Below are 22,656 nucleotides of genomic sequence, written 5' to 3' on the forward strand. Positions count from 1 at the left end.
GCAATAAAATAAAATAAATTTTAATAAATGAAATAGCTTAAAAATTGATATCATTTTAGATTTTCTCAAGAATGTTGAAAATATTTATACCAATTTATATAATATATACAATAATATTATAAAAAAAATATAATCTTCTAAATGCAATAATTCTCAAGTGAATAAAATAATCTAAACTACTATCTATATATAATCTTTAATAAAAACATAATTCTCAAGTGAATAAAATTAATAATAAGAAGAAGCATCTACCTTTACCAATCTATACAATATATACAATAATAGTATAAAAAATATATAATCTTCTAAATGTTATAATTTTCAAGTGAATAAAATAATCTAAACTATTATATATATAATCTTTAATAAAAACATAATTCTCAAGTGAATAAAATTAATAAGAAGAAGAAGCACCTACCTTTGTTGTAGATTTATAAAGAAATTCTTTTTGACATCGTGGGAATTCAATAACAGTACAGGCTGTGCAGGTATCAGCAGGTATTAGGTAATTAATGTAAGAAAACCAGTGGTTAATTCACTTCTTTGCCGCCTGTTTTGTGAACTAATAAACAGGCACTACAAAGTTATGTCTTTAACAACAAAAAAACAAAGAAGAAGAAAGAGTCGCTGTCTGCAGATCGCTGTCTGCAGCTGCTTTGTTTTGTATGAGCTATGGATGGAAAAGCGTCAACCTCCCCTTCGCCCGCAAAACGCAGTGGAGAGTCAAAGAAACAGAAACAGAAGGAGAAGAAGAATTCGCAAAAGAGAGCCCTGCGCAAGAGGCAGAATCTCAACCACAGCCTGCAGATGTATCATGACAAGCATAAGCACGAGCATAGTCCCAAGCTCAAGAAAAGGTGCCTTGTATCGGCGTCCCGCCTCGCCGAAATGCTGCAGCCCACACCTAATCTACGCAATGCAGCTTATTTAAGTGTAAGTCAATCTCTTACAATGCGTCTCTGTTTTAATTTTTGCAATGGCTTAGGTTTTGTTATGGAACATAACTGATGTCTTATTTATAAATTTGGAGCGGGTAGGGTTGTATAGTTCAAAGCAACATAAGGTAAATGGAAAAAACAAATCATCTAGTGGAATGCTTGCATGAGTGTACTCTCATACATCAAAATGGTGTCTTGTTTGGTGGTGATCTTAAAAAACTGATATCTTGTTTGGTGGTGATCTAGTATAGGAGTTGTCCTCCTAATTTTCTTTTTAGATGTCTATGAAGTTATCTGATTGTCCATGAACTTGAAGTTTGGAAGATATATAACATTTTTTCAGCTTTACATAGGGTAGAATAATCCCCTGCTCCAGGCACATTTGCTGTTATATTCTTAAGTCTTAACAGCTTCAGTTGATATCATAGTTAATGAACACTTATTGTAAAGACATGTCAATAACAATGCAGTGTTTGTAGCCAAATGAAGAAATAAATCATATAAATGTAAACCAAATTCTTTGTTAATGGTGGACATTATTATAATTTCTTGGATTATATTTCATGCCTGTGTGCACTTCATGTCTTATGGTACTTATGTATACTTGCTTCATGCCTTAAGTGAATTCATGTGTATACTTCATGTGTACACTTCATGCTTTACATGTATTCCTGCCTTATGTGTATATTCTATGTTTTGCATGGATGCTTCTTGCCTTATGTAATTCATTTGTATACTTTGTACTTTACACCTTACGTTTATTCGTGTGTATGACTCATGCCTTATGTATTCATCCGTATGCTTCATACTTGATGTATTGGATTCATTCATACTTGATGTATTGGATTCATTCATAAAGTGTTTCTGTATACCTTTCTCATGTATGCTTCCACCTCTATGTGTATTGCCTCCCATGTGTTCATCCATGGATGTGCTTTGTATCTTATGCAATTGTTTCATGTACTTTTGTAATGTCCCCTTTTTATCAAATGCCCTAGTTTGCCAAAAAGTCAAATTTCCAAGGAAGTAGGAGATGGAGTAGGGTTATGTACCAACTAAGATCACCTCAATTGAGGTCCTGCAAACATGTTAGATAATCATTGAAATATAATTAAACAAAACATTGTTAGATATACTAAGTAAAACATAGATCTCATTACTAGGATTTAGGAACATTAACTTGATTATAAGATAAGCAAAACTTAATGATGGATCTCAACCATAGGGAGACTAAGACAAAGGGGTAGGTTAGGGTGCCTGAATGTTCCTCTACCCTAGGCCCAAGAGCAGATCTCTGTCCCTCTTGGCCCCATGGGACCATTCAGTCACTACCATGGGGTGGCGTACCTAGTGAGGAATCCCGTAGCCGTTCCCCTCACCATGCTACCTTTATCTTCTGCCCTATAATATGAATTCTTTAACTCCCGCAGCCAATCATGATAGGGAAGTTCGGATGACCGCAGTAGGGTGTCCTGAGGATCCTTCCCTCCGAAGCCCAAGGGCAACACTCCTTGTGCCCCCTTGGCCTCATGGAACCATTCAGTCACCACCATGAGGTGGCATACTTCGGAGAGGACCTCACCACCGTTTCCCCTCCTTGTATCTTTATTTCTTAATTATGGTTGACAGTATTAAACAACATATACAGATTATGCATTATTGCCTTAATTCAGTATAAGAGATTGTATGATCTCATATAAAGATTATGCATAGTTGCCCCTATTAATACACTCAAAATTATATGAACATATGATTTCTTAACTAACCCATATGCTGTTCAAAGAGTAATTCAAGTAGTCATTATCATATCGTTAACTGATATTCTTTTCATACCAGATCGCAGATAGATTATTAATATATGTTGGCTCTCGATATCTGAATTTGTCTGGCTTTTTCCGATGATGATCTGAGTCTGATTTCTTTCATCCCCCCTTTTGAATTGCTAAGACGATCTTTTTATATCCTTTTTCCATGCTAGAGAGTCATGCTCTTTGACCGCTGCCTATTCATATTTGACTTTTGCTAAGAGATGCCTTGTTTGATTGAACTGTTTCTCTTAATTAACTAATAGTTTGTGAATAGGATCGTTGCACCATAGGAAAGGAAAGGTGGATCCCTTAAGGCTGATGATAATTAACAAACCCTACTGTATGTTATAGGCGATCAAAGCACATTGTTTGATATTATAAAATTGTTAAGTCTTACTTTGTAAGACAATTTTATATTCAGATTTGCTGATAAGGGATGTCAGATCGGGGGGCATGACAGTCTACCCCTCCCAAAATTGCTTGTCCTCAAGCAATAGTAGAATGATCACGAATCCTAACCCACCTTGTACTTCTCAAATATCATCATAAGTTGTAGATTTGAATTAAGACCCTCGAGTTTCCTCCTTTAATTGAAATAGTTCCAAACTAGCAAGATTTAACTTAAAACAAGTTTTCTCTCTTCTAGAGGAAAAGGATCAAGGCCATCCAATTGTACTTGGAAAACTAATTAGGTTGGCAACATGTTTGCACGTTCGTTATCTTGGTGAGTCTTTTTCTCTTGCTATTCTCATATTCTAGATTTTATGGTAATCATAGATACTCATGGAGTAGACATACATCGAACATGGAGTATGCACATGATCCATAATTACTTGACAAGGAAGCTTTGGCATCTTATGAGTTGACATATTACAATTTTTATTGAGGAAATCTTAGGAATATGAGGGCATTGGGATTGCTAGATTGGTTCCTCCACAAAGCTCCATTTGTTAATTATCCCCTTTTCTTCTGATGGGCTGCTCTTAAGACCTCCTTTGTCGTATCTTATTTTCTTGTTCAAGCTACCCTCTACTTCTTCATCTGATGTTGTCCCTATTATACGTAGCTAGCTTTTCTTCCCGCATATGTGTCCTAGTTCCCACTTCTCTTTGCACTTGTAGCACAAGTGTTTACTTTTAAGGCCCCTTCAAGTGCAATTATGTCCAGGCCCCCATACCTCTTTACATTTAAAGCATAACTTTTCTTCTTGGGTTTCATCTTGTTTACAAGTGTGTCCCTGTTCCCATTTCTTCTTGCAATCAAAACATAGGCCTTTCTTCCTTAGTTCTTCTCGTTTGTCATGGGAGAGGTAAATATTCTTGTTCTTGTCCTTTTCATAGAAGTGCTTATCTCTTGATGTTGTCCTTTTAGAATGATCCCACCCCTTGGTTTGAGCGGCCTCCAACCAAGTAGCTTTAAGGATTGCTTCTTGGAGACTAGATGGATCAAAAGCACTCACTAGTCCTCGGGTTGCACCGGTTAGTCCTTCTATGAATAGATAGATGAGTCTTTCTCAGATATTCTAGAGACCATAAGTGCTAATCTTTGAAATTCTGAGATATATTCCTCAAGAGTTCCTCTTTGTCTTATCCTCGTGAATTCCTTGTAATATTTTTAGGGATGGGTGTGGTCAAATCTCTCGATAAGTCTTCTCTTGAAGGAATCATAGGTCCTAACATTCTTGTGATCTTGTGTAATTAGGCCATATGATGCCACCATTCATGTGCTGTTCCTTTTAGGTGTAGTACGACAAATGTGATAACATCCCTTTCGGTCATAGGACAAAGGGTGAGGTGAGTCTCTAATTTTTGAATCCATGAATGAGCTGAGATTTTCCTGGATCCATCGAAGTTGGGAATGGTCATTTTCCCCACTTTGTTTTGTATCTCCAAGTTAGGCTGTGTCCTCCTTTTCCTATAGTTTCTCCTTGCATCAGCCTCACAAAATTCAGAGAAGGGAATGCTTCTTTTAATTTCAGGTTCTAATCTTGCGTATTATGCAGCAAGTTCCCTCATGCCAGGGATATGGGTTTCTTCACTACCTCTAGATGGCTCTTCCCTAAATAGAAAAGGTGATGCATTTGTTCTACGGGTGGACTCCCGGGTGGTCCTATTATTATTCTCTGGTTGACTTGGAGATCTTTCCCTTTCATTCCCTGGATTTGTCCTAAGATTGCCTATGGTGGTTGTTATGTTTTGTAGGGCCTGAGTAGTTTGCTCCATAAAGGATCTAAACTCATGTTCCATGGCTATTGTAGCTTTCCTTTTTTCTCTCTCTAGAGCCCTTAAGGTTCGTTGGCTTAATTGCATCGATTAATTCCCTCAGGCTGGCAGGAACATGCTCTGATACCACTTGTAATGTCCCCTTTTTATCAAATGCCCTAGTTTGCCTAAAAGTCAAATTTCCAAGGAAGTAGGAGATGGAGTAGGGTTATGTACCAACTTAGATCACCTCAATTGAGGTCCTGCAAACATGTTAGATAATCATTGAAATATAATTAAACAAAACATTGTTAGATATACTAAGTAAAACATAGATCTCATTACTAGGATTTAGGAACATTAACCTGATTATAAGATAAGCAAAACTTAATGATGGGTCTCAACCATAGGGAGACTAAGACAAAGGGGTAGGTTAGGGTGCCTGAATGTTCCTCTACCCTAGGCCCAAGAGCAGATCTCTGTCCCTCTTGGCCCCATGGGACCATTCAGTCACTACCATGGGGTGGTGTACCTAGTGAGGAATCCCGTAGCCGTTCCCCTCACCATGCTACCTTTATCTTCTGCCCTATAATATGAATTCTTTAACTCCCATAGCCAATCATGATAGGGAAGTTCGGATGACCGCAGTAGGGTGTCTTGAGGATCCTTCCCTCCGAAGCCCAAGGGCAACACTCCTTGTGCCCCCTTGCCCTCATGGAACCATTCAGTCACCACCATGAGGTGGCGTACTTCGGAGAGGACCTCACCACCGTTTCCCCTCCTTGTATCTTTATTTCTTAATTATGGTTGACAGTATTAAACAACATATACAGATTATGCATTATTGCCTTAATTCAGTATAAGAGATTGTATGATCACATATAAAGATTATGCATAGTTGCCCCTATTAATACGCTCAAAATTATATGAACATATGATTTCTTAACCAACCCATATGCTGTTCAAAGAGTAATTCAAGTAGTCATTATCATATCGTTAACTGATATTCTTTTCATACCAGATCGCAGATAGATTATTAATATATGTTGGCTCTCGATATCTGAATTTGTCTGGCTTTTTCCGATGATGATCTGAGTCTGATTTCTTTCATCCCCCGTTTTGAATTGCTAAGACGATCTTTTTATATCCTTTTTCCATGCTAGAGAGTCATGCTCTTTGACCGCTGCGTATTCATATTTGACTTTTGCTAAGAGATGCCTTGTTTGATTGAACTGTTTCTCTTAATTAACTAATAGTTTGTGAATAGGATCGTTGCACCATAGGAAAGGAAAGGTGGATCCCTTAAGGCTGATGATAATTAACAAACCCTACTGTATGTTATAGGCGATCAAAGCACATTGTTTGATTTTATAAAATTGTTAAGTCTTACTTTGTAAGACAATTTTATATTCAGATTTGCTGATAAGGGATGTCAGATCGGGGGGCATGACAACTTTCAGCATGAATTCTTTTTGTTTTGAACGAATGCCCCTTATCTTACATGTTTCAATGTGATTGAATATGCTTAGTTATTCCATGAGTATGCTTTATGAGTACTTATAAATGGGGTGATTATTTTAAATCACCTGGGCCCTTCTTTTTGCAAACATGGGTTTCATACTCCTAATAACATGGGAAGGACAACATAGGGATTACTGAAACATGACGATGCTATGAAAATCTATAGGATGGAAGAATGTGTAAGAGTAATATAGGAAGGAAGAATGTGTAAGAGTACAATTGCTCAAACCATGAGGTGATAATATAAGAACTTGATGAGTATAGAGATTTTGCCCATAAATCGTCATAAGAGGAGAAAGGAAACATGTTGAGAATGCAGTCAGACAGATAATATTAGCCATGTTCAATTTATTCCTGATATATTTAATACCAATCTACCACCTAAGTTTACCAATACGTCAATATCCAATCATAACAATCTATATGGTTACAGACTGTACGACACGAAGGAGTGATACCAGACTTAATTAATTGAGATCTTATTCATTACCCACCTCTATTTGGTAACTATGATGTCAGTGACATTCACGCCGCCCACTGAAATTTCTCATTGACTAAACATTTTCCAATATTAATACATACTCTAAATTATTTTGATTTCTTTTCTCAGGTTCATAAAACTGCGGGTCCTTCGAATCAGACAGAGAGCATGAACGTGCAGGTAACCGATAGAGTTCTGAGCTGCTCTTTCCAAGAAATTTGTACTCGTTACGTTGTCAAATATGTAGGCATATTTCATGATTAAATTTGTATGCTGAAGTTGCTTATACTGGCAGTCACATACGTCCACTCCACCTCGTTCTACAAGAAACAGGACAAATTCTATCAATTTAGAGGATTATGAAATAGATAACATAGACACAGAGGATGCAGATCTGATGGTAGGATTTTCTCCAATCTCCATTGTTTCTGGTTTTTGTGAAGATATAACTTCTCTTGCCTAATACTTTGTTGCATAATATTTTAAGTTTGGGTATCAATGGCTGCAGAGACGAACATATCGGCTAGCTACTATTAAAGTTGAGAATAACCCTAGCCTGGATGAGCAGTCCAGTCCAATGCAAGAGAAGAGGACAAGAGATACTATATCTTTGCCACGGCGAGAAGGACTTCGGCCTCGAAAGTCAACCATCCGACATTCTTCTCAAGATTTTGAAGACTAGGAATGCACAGAGGAGGAAGATGATAGGAATAAAGGGGAGGCTGGGGATGAAGGAGAGGAAGATGAAGTTGATGAAGTTGAGGAAGAGGGTGTGGAGGGTAAAGAACAAGAAGGAAGGAGACGGTATGCTCTCCGAAATCGCACTGAGGCGAGGAGGGTTTCTCTTGAAAAAGAAGAAAAGCAACGACTGCAGTCTCCACCATGAAAAGTACTACATAAAGGAATGGGAATAAAAAATGCACGTGATGCGAGACGAGGTGGCTCAAGGGCGGAAAAACATCGTTGTGCACAAATAGTTGATGAGTTAGATGATTCTCTTCTTGTGGATGAGATGGATCAGGGTCCTGTTGGTTCATCATCATGGATGCATGTGGGAAATACAAACTTTGGTCAGCAATGGGTTTGTTGCGGACTTGACATGCATAACGCAACTGCATGGGGCTTGAAAGTTGCAGCATCTGGATGGGGACACCAAGGTGATACGTTTGGTTATGGAGGTGTAGGTGCACAACCTGCTGAGCCTAGTTCAAAAGGTGGAGCTGACATTCAACCCTTGCAGGTTGATGAAACAGTGAGTTTTGATGATATTGGAGGGCTTTCTGACCACATTGATGCATTGAAAGAAATGGTTTTTTTCCCTCTTCTCTATCCTGATTTCTTTGCAAATTATCACATCTCTCCTCCAAGGGGAGTCTTATTGTGTGGTCCTCCGGGAACCGGAAAAATGTTGATTGCAAGGGCTTTAGCATGTGCAGCTTCCAAGGCAGGACAAAAAGTAAACTTTTACATGCGAAAGGGAGCTGATGTGCTTAGCAAGTGGGTTGGGGAAGCTGAGCGGCAGCTGAAATTACTATTTGAGGAAGCACAAAGGAACCAACCATCCATAATATTTTTTGATGAAATAGATGGTCTTGCCCCAGTGAGGTCTAGTAAACAAGAACAAATTCACAATTCTATTGTATCTACGCTTCTTGCTCTAATGGATGGTCTAGACTCTAGAGGTCAAGTAGTGCTTATTGGAGCGACAAACAGGATTGATGCTATTGATGGAGCTCTTCGCCGGCTTGGTCGGTTTGATCGTGAATTTGTATTTTCCTTACCCGATTGTAAAGCTCGAGCTGAGATATTAAAGATCCACACAAGAAAGTGGAAGAATCCTTTATCAGAGGAATTAAGAATGGAATTAGCAGTAGCTTGTATGGGGTATTGTGGTGCTGATTTAAAAGCTTTGTGCACAGAAGCTGCAATTAATGCTTTCCGTGAGAAATATCCTCAAATATACACTAGTGATGATAAGTTTGTCATAGATTTGGATTCTGTGAAAGTAGAGAAGCATGATTTCTTGGAAGCTATGTCTACTATTACTCCTGCTGCCCATAGAGGTGCAACAGTACAGTCAAGGCCATTGTCCCCAGTAACAGCTCCATGCTTACAAGGACAACTAAAAATAATCAGTGATTATATTTCTGACATCTTCTACGTAGTGGCCAAGGGTGATAAAAAAGATTCGCTGAATGACAGTTCTCGCCATCTTGCCAAGTTACTTGGATTTCCCTATGGTTCTTCCATTCCATTTGTTTACAGACCAAGACTTCTACTTTGTGGGAAGGAGGGTGTTGGCTTGGTACGGTTAGAAATTGCTTTCATAGATGTTTACACATCTATAACATGAGTCTATTTTTTAAAACTTTTGAATTGGCTGGCTTCTAATCTAGCTACATTTCTGAATGATGCTATATTTCTACTTTTCTTGCCAGGATCACATTGGCCCTGCAGTTTTACACGAATTAGAGAGGTTCCCTGTGCATTGTCTTGGGCTTCCATCACTTTTGTCTGACCCAAGTGCACGGACCCCTGAGGAAGCACTAGTACACATTGTGGGAGAAGCAAGGAGGACTACTCCTTCTATCTTGTATCTGCCTCAACTTCAACTTTGGTGGGAGACGGTGTGTATATCATTACATTAGTACACTTATACTTTTAAAGGTCTATGCCTTTGGGATTTCCTGTGATATATTTGAAATCGCTTTGTTTTTATTGCTAGAGCTTCCTAAAATGACTATATATCTGATTTTGTTTGTTTCACTGAGCTTCATAGGCCCATGATCAGCTAAGAGCTGTTCTACTATCTATACTGGAAGAATTGCCATCAGACCTTCCTTTATTACTTCTTGCAACCTCCTCTGTACCCTCTGATGAATTGGATGGAGAAGCTGCATCCTTGTTTAGTCGTCGCTATATGTATGTATCAAGGACATCATTGTCTTAGTTTTTGTATTTTTTCTGCTTAGTTTGTTCAAGATTATGCTAAGGCATGTGAATCCATTCTTTATAGCATTGAGTACCAGGTACCTCGTTAGCTTCCGGCTCTGTATAAATTGAATTTGTCATTGAATTGAGTGTACATGAATTCGATGGTATCTGGTACACCTTGAATGCATTGCAAATTTTATTTTGGTTTAGTATAATAGAAGGTAAAATCCTGAATGGATTACATTCTTTTGCTTTATGTGCAGTTACCAAGTAGAAAAACCAAGTTCAGATGACAGGTGTAGATTCATCTCGCAACTGGTTGATGCTGTTCTTACTATCCCTGATCAACAAGTAGTAGTTACTCCTAAAAAGAATGTTTCTAATCCTGAACTTCCAAAGGTACCAAAAGCAGCAAGAGGACCAAGTGAAACTGAGCTACGTGCCAAGGTAGAAGCAGAGGAGCATGCTATTCGACGACTCCGAATGTGTCTTCGGGATGTCTGCAGCAGGTTTTGTAGTGATGCATCAATCATTATTTGATTCATTTGTTGAGGATGTGTTTACCAAGTGAAAATTAATTTTGAGTGCTTATATGTATCCACATACAATGTGCAGACTTCTGTATGAAAAACGGTTCAGTGTCTTCCATTACCCTGTCATGGATGAAGACGCTCCTGACTATTATGCAATAGTTCAAAATCCAATGGATATCACTACTTTACTGCAGCGAGTAGATAATCGACGTTACTTGACATGCTCAGCATTCCTGCAAGATGTGGAACTAATTCCAGCCAATGCAAAAGTAAGCATGATTGGACATGCCTATGATCCTATCAGCTTTATGGGGTTGAACAAAAATTTGTTTTCCATTCATTCCTGATAATAACTATCATTAGTTTTGCATAACAGGCATATAATGGTGATGACTACAATGGAGCTCGAATTGTCAGCAGAGCATATGCACTAAGGGATGCGGTATGGTTAAATATGCTAATAATAGAGACATATAGTAATCGAAGTTCAAATGTTTTATGTCAAGTAGTAAGCATTTATTGTTCACTTTGCTAATCCTTGTCTTACGCATAATCAGATTCTTGGCATGCTTTCCCAAATGGATCCTGCACTAGTTGCCTTTTGTGATAAAATTGCTGCTCAGGGTGGGCCAACTCGTTTGTCAGAGGATTCAACTACAAATTTTCCTTCGAATCCTGTTGCTCAACCAGTTCATATTACAAGAGCAAGTGAATGCTTACGCAACGTTCAGCCTGATATGAATGTATCTCAAAGTTACGAGGTCTTGAAGCGCTCAAAGCAGAATAGTGATCCTGATCAAGGTGGAATTATGCTTTGCACCATGCCACTTGTAATCCTTTTTTATTTTCGATATTTAGAATTAGAAGCACAATTGTATTGAAATTCTCAGAATGTGTTTTTTCTACAGGTAAAGTTGTGGCTGGGGACTCTGATCCATTTGCTGAGGACAGATCACAACCCATGGAGATTGATACTCCTGGGCAGAATACTCTAAAAACAAAATGCCTTCATGGTAGTGTGACAAATGAGGCATTTAAAGGTGTGCAGCAATGTGAGGCAAATAATCAAGAAGAAATAATGAATCAACCGGAACACAAATCCTCTTCCAAAGTGCCAATAAGCAATCACTTGGCAGTACAGATTGAATCAATAGAAGATAATTTTGTGAAATGTACCGAAGGTTATGGAATCTCAGAACTTGAAAGACTTTATGCTCTAATTTGTCGAAGGGTGATATCCTTAGCAGATGCAAACAAACCTACAATTATTAAATTCTTGAAGGACTTCTCATCTGATGAAAGCAATTTTCATAGATAGTTTTGTAACCGAATGTCCTATGAAGTGTTTTTGGGGCTCTAATTTGTCGAGGGGTGATATCATTGAAAGATGTGGACAAAACTATGATTTTTAAATTTTTGAAGGACTTCTCATCCGATGAAAGAAATTTTTAAAGAGAGTTTTGTAACGGAATGTCCTATGAACTACTATGTTACCAGAAACGTGACGGGAGAACTTCGTTTCGCGTTTTCCCCGTCGCGAACGGCGGTTTCCAAACTGCTGTCTCACAGTCAGAGAAATTTAAAGGAGTGAATTTTGCAGTGAAGACCTTAATCCTGCTACAGGGGAAATAAGAAAAGATATCATTAATATTGTGACATAAGCACAGGAAATCTTGGTAATACATAGGTTTCAGTGAGAATATGCTCACTTTGTAAACAGATTTCTTCATGATATTGTTCTCTTTCAGGTTGAATAAATTGATTTTTTGTTGTTGTCTCCATGGATGAGTGTGCATTGCTTTCAAATTGATATGTCAAGGACATTGATATTGGTCTTCTTAGTCTTTCTGAGTTGCATTTTCCATTTACTGTCTTCATTCAAGGAATGGATTAATCTGGTCTAAATGGAATATGGAGTAATGTATGTTCATCTTTGGATTTCTCGGAAGAATTGCAGAAAGTGTCTATTGGTGGGAGTGTTTCTATAATGTAATAATACAAAGACGCCCCTTGGATGTGAATTTGTAGTGTCATGATGAGTCTCTGCATGGTTTGGTATTTGACTTTGTTGCCCGGATGAAGCACTGATCTGAGTAGTTATTTGTTCAAAGGTCTAAGCATTCATTGGAATTCAAAGATGAATCGTTTGAACACTTTATTTTCAGTTATGTTCTTTGCTTTGTTAGCTTAGGATTCTCCATGTTCTTTGATTTAAGAAGTGAGATAGTCAAGAACACTGTCAGTTTGAGAAAATCTTGCATATTATTTTATATCTGCTTGTTGTTGCTGAATAATATATCATTTTTGATAAGGGATACCTTTAGGTCTAGCAGAGCTTAAAGAGCAAAAGGTGTCAACCTTTGGGTTGAGTTTTGTTCATTGGCCAAACTAACATTTAAAATCAAGAATAAGTAATCGCAAAGCTTTAGGTTTTAATGGGTGCAATTTTGGAAAAAAAACGTCAGCACACTCGACTTGTGACTACACAAGACTAATGGTTGTGTAAGCAACTAGGCATTCTACTACTATTGGAATTAGTATGACCAAAAATGTTCCAAACAAATTACAATGTAATATTGAAAGAATTTTATTAAGATGAGAGTAATAATATTAAAAATCACAGCTGTGAAAAATTTAAGATCTTTTTGAAATGCTGCATGTTTGATGTTTGTGGTTTGTGATTTGAACTGCTCGATTAAAAAATCTCTGTTTAATGCCTTTAGTACATCTTTAATTAGTTAACATTGACCAGCCAAAAAAAATAGATTGGTTCAATGGTGGATAAATGAATCACACCATTTAGATATACTTCATCAACCTAATATGGTCCTAACCACCTTGTTTGCATCTTGATCTTATGATCCTTATATTGTGAGTCATAAAGGAGAGTTCATTCACCTTTTTGCAACATTTTTGTCTTGATAAAGAGGTCTTTCCACTTAATTTAATATTTTCTCACTATCTCAATATGATGGAAGGTTTCTCTTAAGATAAAATCAAGAGCATTAAGTTGCATCATTCTCTTTTTTTGGGCTGCTAATAAGTCCATAATGAATTAAAGTTTTTACCTTAATGTATTGTGTTCAAACTCAATTGGAAGGAAATGTTTTATCCCATAAACTATTTCATATGGTGTAAACAAGTTGTAGTCTTAGTAACAATCTATCAAAGAAATTGGCCTATGCCATATTTAAGTACCTTAGTAATAAACTATCAAAGCCTCTTTGATATAAAATATCACCAAGGATAGTGAAGTATGGTGTACATTGGAGGAAAGTTTTGTGTTATTTATGTGAAAGGTTAGGTGGTGAAGTTTGACCATGGTGGTAAGCGTAAATATCATGATACTAGGGTGAATAAGGACCAATAAGCTGTCATATAAGTTCAAAATTAGGGACATTGTGTGGGTATTAATAATTTCTCAACAAGAACTTAGAATGTCGACTATTCTTTGGCATATCCAAGACACATTCAATTATGGCTATAGTATCATCAACTAGATTGTTTTTCCAACTAGATCTGCAAGAAATTATTCTTGAAACTATTTGCCATGTATTTGTAGGTGATCAATTCACCATATTTTGTTTGATATTCATCATTAACCTTTTTTACTATTAGTTCAGAATAATCATGAACAAGGATGTGTTGGATATTCCATTGAATTGTTATATTAAGACCAACAAGAAAAGCTTCATATTCAACAACATGGTTTGCACATGGAAAGCTAAATCTAAATGCTTTCAACATGGAATTTCCTTGAGTATAAACAAGATTCAAACGCTTGCTCCATGACTAGTACAAGAACAATCGAGACATAACTTCTATATAGAGGGCTCTTCAATAGTAAAGATAGATTCATCAAGATTATCTATAGCGAATGGATGATTATCTATAAGAGGTGCCTTAAATAATTGATCCATAGAAACCTATGCTTTAATTTCTTTTTTATCTTAAAACTTACTGTCAAATTCACCTAACAACGTTACCCTCTTAGCCATATTAATTGTAAGAGAATTTTTGAATAAGAGGCATTTGAATGGATCCAATTAATAAATGAGATTTGCTTGGTGACTAAGCATGTAATGTCACAATTTTTGTGTACAAAAAAGACTACTAAACATTACCGTTCCATAGAAATATAGGAAAGCTCATTTTTCATGAGTGTTTGATTGATAATAGATTGTTTTCTCACAATCTTGTTTATCATTTTGTGCTAAGAGTGCGCCCAAGGAGACTAATATAGTTGATATGTAGAAGTATGTGATTATTTTAATAGGAGACATAAGAACCGTTGGTGATGCAATATAGTCTTTGTTATGATCAAAATATTCTCAGTAGGATTCATTCCATTGAAACCCACCATTTTTCTTGAGAAGGTGGGGAAATGGTTGACATTTGTAAAAAGTTGTGCTATTAATCTTCATATGGCTAGTAGCTTTCCTTGAAGTCAATTATATTGTTTTAAAATTTTAAAGGGGTGGCATATCCATGATAGTTGCAAACTTAGAAATATAAACATCTATATATCATTGAGATATAATAAAGATCAAGAGTTTTTTGATGTTATACCAAAAATACATTTCTTGGAATTATATATATATATATATATAAGGATTCAAATATAAATTCAAGGACATGAGTGGTATTCTCTTATTTTCTATTTTCCCATTTGAAATATCGTCTAAATAAACTTCCACAATTTCTATGGAGCATGTCGTGAAATGTAACTATCATTGCCCTCTGATAAGTAGCTCCCACATTTATCCATCTAAAGGTGTCACTTGATAGAAAAACATACCTCAGGGGAATTATGAAAGAAATTTTGTGTTGGTCTATAATAACAATTCAAATATGATTACAACTCAAAAAACTATCCACAAGTGATAGCATTTTATAACTAGCTTCGAGATCAATAATTATGCCAATGTTGGAAGGATGAAAATCATCTTTTGGGCAAGATGCAATAACATATTTGAAGGCTATACATATGCATATTCCTTTTATCTTTTTTGACATGAATTATAATGGATATCCATTCAAGATAGTCAATTGGGAGTATGAAGTTAACATTTAAAAGTTTTTGTAGTTCTTCTTTGACTAGTAGGACAATTTTAGGATGCATCTAATGTAGTTTTCCTTAATTGAAACTTAGCATTAAAAAAACCATGCATGGAGGTGAACCAAAATAGAAGGGTCCAATCCAAACATGTTAGCATAGGACCAATAAAAATATATGAACTGTGCTTTGCAAAATTGATGACACTCTGTGTTCTTTTGGAGGATTTTAAGATGCAAATATATAGATTATTTTTTATCCCCAAATTTTTATGAATACTAAGAGGTGGGGGGGGGGGGTGAATTACTATGCCCAAACTTTTAACAAAACTCTTAAACAATTTTACTGCAGACTAGTATAGTAGTTTAAACAATAAACCGATTAAAACACAAACAAGCCAAATAGCAAATAGATAATTCACCCACATATGCACAATCACCATAACACAAGATATTTTGACGTGGAAACCCAAATGGGAAAAACCACGGTGAGTAAAACTCACAAGTCAACTATCTGCAGAATAGTAACCAGACCGGTTAAGGTTAGATCGGTTAAGGTCAGACCGGTTAAGGCCTTACAATTTTCTTCATCAGAATAGATCTCTGTTAGGAGATAAATCCTGTTAAAGACTACCTTGTTAAAGGATTTCAGATTGACAAATGTGAACCACCTTGTTAGAGAATTTACAAAAGGTTTGACTGAGCCTACCTGGTTAAGGATTTTAGACTTGTCGAAGAGATTAGTAATCAACAAGTGAATGATCTAGACAATAGCATAGAATGCTTGATTAGATCCTTGACAACTCTTTGTTAATGCATTGCAACATTACTTTAGTCTTCTATCCTTTCATGTTCAATCTCTATCGCACGATGCTTCTATAACAACTCCACTTCTTCAACATACATACACACATACATTCATTCCTATAAAAACCCTAGACATGATGTCCTTAAATAGGAAGCTGATTTCATGTCGGTCCAATGAGATTGGATTACAATTTCCTAGGTTCAAAGCATCTAGACACATTTGGTAACACGACACAGAAGCACTGCCAAAGTGTCGGTGGATGATAACTCATCACACTCTACCATTTTAATTCTTAAGCACAATATACCGATAAACAAAGACTGGTAAACTGGAACATAGTGTTCTGATAAAAAATATTGACTGCCGCTAGGGGTCCTTGTTCCGCTTGAGGGCTTCATACCGCTTGAGTCTTCAGTCATGCTTTGACCAGAAAGCATTTTATGCAAAACATCGATAGTCTTCTACAAACAAAGACTATTCATTCAATGGCATATAATACCAGTGTGAACAATACAACACATATTACCGGTGGAGATTAACTCATACATAAAATAAGTGTGTGTCCATAAATGACAATCACAACTAAACATCATCAAAATACCAACAAATCTATGTCATTTTTATTTTCAATCAAGATTGCTAAGTGATATTTTCATTGTGGAAGTGCTAGGAGAAGATTGGATTCCTCATGTAATAAGGCCTCTAAGAATTTTTCATCACTAAACAAATCTTTATTTTCATCTTTTCTATGTTTGATAGCACATTAGAGAGGGTTTCTCTAGGGGATTTAAAAAAAAAAAAGTACGACTAAGGAACTCTTCCTCTTCCCCAAAATAGATAGTGGTATCAAGATTGATTTCAAATTATTTTATATGATCTCTCGTTTTAATACCATTGCAGAGTTCCAAGAATTTGACAATTATCTCATTATCTTGAAATGTTTTTAAAGGCATGAGGTTTTGCTAGTCTCAATTAATAAATGACGCATATATAAGTTTTGTGGAAGAGATTGGTGATATATAAAAAATTGAAAGAGGCAAGATGGTCATCCCATGGTATTTTCAATATTTTCAAAGGTTTCCTTTGTATTCATAGAAGTTACACGGTGTACATTATTTTTCTAATTAAGTAGCATGCATCCTAATCAATGACGGTGAACATTGTATTGTACTTGAATCAATTCAAGAATATCTTACTCATGTCAACCTAATTTTTACAATTCATGTTTTCACATATATGTGTAGACATCTAGAATTGCCTTAACGCCCGTGAATGCCACTTTTACTAATTTTTCCTCTTAACTAATTAAATAATTTAAAAAATATTTAATTCATCCAACTTTATTTTCCTATTCTAAATTAAAAAATTTAAATTCCCTCTCTTCTCATAATTAAATATTTTTTAATTATTTAATCATCTTATTTTATTGTAATATTAATTGGATATTTTTATTATTTAATTAACCCCCTCATCCCATTTAATTAAATAATCTATAATTAAATATCTCTTCCTATCAATTTCTCACAATTAAACAATTATTCCAAATTATTTAATTTACCGGTTTATTTAATTGTCCATCCCTTTTCAAAAATCAATTTCTTCCAAAATAGATAAAATATTTATTTTAATTATTTCTCCTACAACATATGTTTAAAATGGCTAATTATTCCCTCCCATTAACTACCACCAACTTCCACTTCAACTCATAATCACCTTTTTTTGATCGAGCCAATTAATCTACCTCACTCCAAATCAATTCAGATAATAGCCTAGTCATCTATCCCAATACATCAATCAAGCCAATTGGCTAATCAGTCAGTCAGACTCACATGAGAAATCAACTCTCAATCAAATTGTCTCAACAATCCTCAACCATTGATAATTCCGTTTCTATTTTAATGTGAATTGTTGATCAATATCATGAAATCTATAAAAGAAAACCTAATTATCATTCATCAATAATCATAGTCTTCAAAATTTTTTGTTATCAAGTTGTAGGAAAAGTTTGACAATTTTGAGAGCCATCACATACAACACAAAAAGAAGCAGAGCAATGGAAGTCTCTTTCATGAGTTTGACATTGGGTTTACTTTGTTATTGATTTTTATTTTTTACTCTTACATTGATCGCGATTGAGAATTTAGTAGTTGATTTGAGTTTGTGGTTTCTCGTTTGATCTATTACATGTTTCACATTTTATATTCGTTACATTTGATGAACCTGATGTGAAATCATGCATTAATTAAATCTATTTTGTGGGTTTTTAAATCTTACAAGTTGCAAGTTTTATGTGCTGCATTCATGGAATCTTCACTAGATTTGCTTTAATTGGTAATGCAATTGCAGGTTGCTATGCCACATTCACATAAAATAGTGACGTGTACACAAAAGAAAGTGTCGCACACACATAAATTCACAATGGGGTGACCCCACAATACTTGGTTACACTTTTTGGTACATCTTGATTTTTGTTGAAATCATACATTTTTAAAGAAAATATAGTGATTTAAGCTAGAAGAGGTCCCATTTGAAGTAATTAATTGAGGAGAGTTAGATCAAAGGCTCTTAGATCAAAATTTCTTGGATAGAGTCTCTCTACTTCTAAATCATACCCGCAATGGAGTCTCCTTCGCAACTATCAAAATGTTGATTAAAACCCACCTTTACATTAGGTTTTGGGGGTCAAATGAATTCATTTAAAAGTTTTGAGTTTTAAAGTATTTAGTCCTTATTATAAGCTTTCCAAATAGTATAATTTTAAATATATTTAATTTCATTAATATATTTATGTTTTATTTCTTATGAATTTAGGTTTTTCATTGAAAATTAAGGACATGTTTCACACATGTGGAGAATTTGAAAAATAGAAAATAAAAATTGTACAAAAATATATTTTCCCTAGGTATTGATATCCTCATTTCAACACAAAAAGAAGAAGCTAATTTAAATGCATAAAAAAAGAGTTATGCATTACAAAATATGCATCTGTCCAAATTACAATTACTCTATCTTCAAAAATTAACTAAAAAAAATTATGTAACAAAAAATTATAAAAAAATGTCCATTCACTAGATATCAGTGTGACAATTCCATATTTCAAAAGGCAAGTGGGAGCATTGGAGAAAGGTATTAACATCCATCACAAGACAAACTACATAGGATTAATTTTGTTACATGTAGTTGAAAATGCCCTTGCAGGTCCGTGTATACAAAAAATTGTAAGTGTAGAAAAGGAATATGAATTATTTGATAGATTGCCTCAAAGAAATAATTTCTCAACCCCTTGATTGTAGGGGATTAACAAAATGGATTTGTTGAAAAGGCTTTAGAAACTTGCAACCCAAATTAAATGGCAGGTGTGAAGTCAGAGTCTATAATATAAAAAATAGATAAAATGTCATTATAGGGGCGTAACATCTTCAAAGATGAGGCCAATGCGGATAAATATTAAAAGGGTCTAATATATTCTTAAAACTAAGCTTATGATGAAGGTCTTTAAACCTAAACATGAATTAAGCTTTGTCTCTTAATAATGAAGTTTTGATGTGTTCCTTAAAATTTTAATTTCTATGCATCAATGATTAATATCTTACCTTAGTCCTAAATTATGAAACAATATGTTCATATCCAAGTCAATTGTTTGACTTTGATGCATTACATACTATACACATTAATGTTCATGAGTGAATATTAAAATACTAGGAATTTCTTTGAAGATAAAATATAACTTAATTACATGTGACCACTATAGATCCAAACTCAATAGAAGGTTCGTATTATCTAGCTATTAAACATAACATTGATAGCTTGTAAACCAAATAATATGAAATTTTATACAAGATTATAAAGATCACGCATTTTTAAATTCTCTACCAAATGACCACGTAACAATCTCTAGGGCCTATTAGTATTAGTCTCAAATCTTAATACCATTTTTGCATAGATGTGGCCAATAAATCTACTCTAGATCAAATTCTTATCAACTATTGAATTCGTTTTATGCCTTGTATTTTTCATACATTATAGAGAGTTGGCTATTATAAATAGTATGTTCTATACATGCTAATCAAATTCCTTCTACATGACCTTATCTATTGAATTATCTAGACTTTTGTTTACGTATATAGAGACCTACAACATCTCTAATGGGGCCAAGCACAAGTTGATAGTTGAAACACCTAAAAAGTCAATAGCTATCATTCTCCACTCGTATAATAGCCATTGTTTGGTATTTATAAATTTACTATGATATCAATAGTGACCACAAGAGTGACCATGTATGTCCAGTCTCCATTAATGAGTGGCTTTAAAACATAATGAGGCATCATGGTTAATTATTTCTTAGTTCTTCTTTCTACCATGAAATACCTAGGGTACTAATAAAAATATACCCTTCTTATTGTCTAATGTGATTTAGCACAACACACAAAGTATAAAAACTACTAAAATCAAAATTATAAGCAACTAATGATTACAACTATTGGATTTGACCATATAACTTCTTGATTATGGGGTACTACCCAAGAACATACCATAATAGTGCCATCACTAGATCATGTATTCTCTTTTTATCATAGATAAATCTTCAAGGTGATCAACACCCTTGGTGTAAAAATAGGGATATTATTAAACATGCATTCGTAAAAGTAAACCCAAAAATTTAAATGAAAAAAAAAATCGAACCCAAATTAGATCATACTTTCATTATTCAGATAAGAAATTTCCATAGACTATAACTTTTATCATTCAGGTAAGATATTTCAATAGACAATTACTTGTTTTGTCAAAGTAGGAATATTGTTGACCTTTACAATAAATGTGTGGTTTTGTATTCAAAATTATACCAAGTTCATTCAACATTATAATTGTGGGATATTACTATACAGGTTATCTTGTTTTATATATGTGTAGAGTGATATTTATATGTGTAGAGTGATATTTATATAGTTTTATAGTATTTTATTTCAATGCTTTGTTTGTATCATTTTAGCATACGATTTGATTATTTTGATGTATTTATTAATTTAAAATTTAGTTGATTAAAATAGTATATTTTTTTTTCTTGTTTAGAATCATGTTATTTCTTACTTGAATAGCTTATTCATCGTCAATAAAATTATACAGAGGATTTCTATAGACAATCTTCATTATTTTGGACAAGTTCCCTTTGTGATCTTGTATCTCCATTTTGTATCGCATTCTTAATTTTTTCTGATCCTTGAGGGATCTAGGCTAGACCGGAGGTTTTCTTCCCTCCATTCTTTCCTACCGGTGCCCACACCGAATGGAAGTGTAAATGTAATTCTATCTATTTTTAAAAAATTAATAAAATTCTTTGGCCTCGACCTTTTATCGATCAAAAAAAATAAAAATACAAATTTTCATATTTCAAATCTAATAATTCTCAGATCCAACCATTACTCACTTATATGAATGCCAAATTTTAATTTCATATATCGATTGTGTACATATTTTAAAATTTCATCCTAAGACATTTTCACATTATTCAAGAATGTTTTGATAGAACATTGAAAAAATTCTTCTCTTTATTTGCATATGCATGTCATTCAATCACATCATAAATCAATCTAAAGTTAACTTTCTTCTATCAATTATCATCCATTATCAAGCTAACACTTAAAGGTACATTCTAGTACAAAACTTCAATTGGCTTACATTTGCAATATTAGGCACTTGATATAGTGATGTTCATTTTCCTATTGGTGTAAGGGCATGCTTTTGGAAAGTAAAATTCTACAATTTATGAAGTTTTGTAAGTAAGCTTTAGATTGTGTGTGGAAGAGGTAAGATCATGCAATGGCATAAATAGTGCCACGAGTTCTTCATGATTGATAAAACCACATTGTTTGCACATAATAGCAAAAAGATAGAGCACAAATGATTATAGTCAATGTAATGTCCACATGATAGTTGTGCATGAGTGATAGATGACAATCAAACAAGATCAATAATTAATTTTGGATGTCATTAGATCATCTAACCAATATTAACTATAACATTTTTAAGATTAGCAATGTATGTTGTGTCTTTAGGGCATTAGATAAAGTTTATAACTTTTAATGTTGGAGCTTACTACATTGGTAATAAAATTCGGGTTTTAGCCACTGAATTATTTTATAATACCTTTTTGAGCCTAAGAAACTATGCAATATCTCATTATAAAATTTAATATGTATTAATTTTGTGTATATAGTCAAGGTCTTGTCATTGTCCTTACAATAGGAGTTGAACCTAAATATTCATATAGTCAAGATTGGATATGTATATATATTTTATCTATAAATGTCTATTCACTGTTATTTAAGTTATTGAAAAGCATTGTTCTCATACCATCTCCTTGTTGAACACACCACAAG

At 34.6% G+C, this 22,656-nt stretch overlaps 1 pseudogene; it reads left to right on the top strand.

The window, feature by feature from the left end:
- The first annotated feature begins 807 nt into the window (after positions 1 to 807).
- Positions 808 to 11,734, top strand: LOC131855845 (ATPase family AAA domain-containing protein At1g05910-like; annotated as a pseudogene).
- The last annotated feature ends 10,922 nt before the right edge of the window (positions 11,735 to 22,656 follow it).

This window comes from Cryptomeria japonica, chromosome 2 (genome assembly GCF_030272615.1).
Source record: "Cryptomeria japonica chromosome 2, Sugi_1.0, whole genome shotgun sequence".
NCBI lineage: Eukaryota > Viridiplantae > Streptophyta > Pinopsida > Cupressales > Cupressaceae > Cryptomeria > Cryptomeria japonica.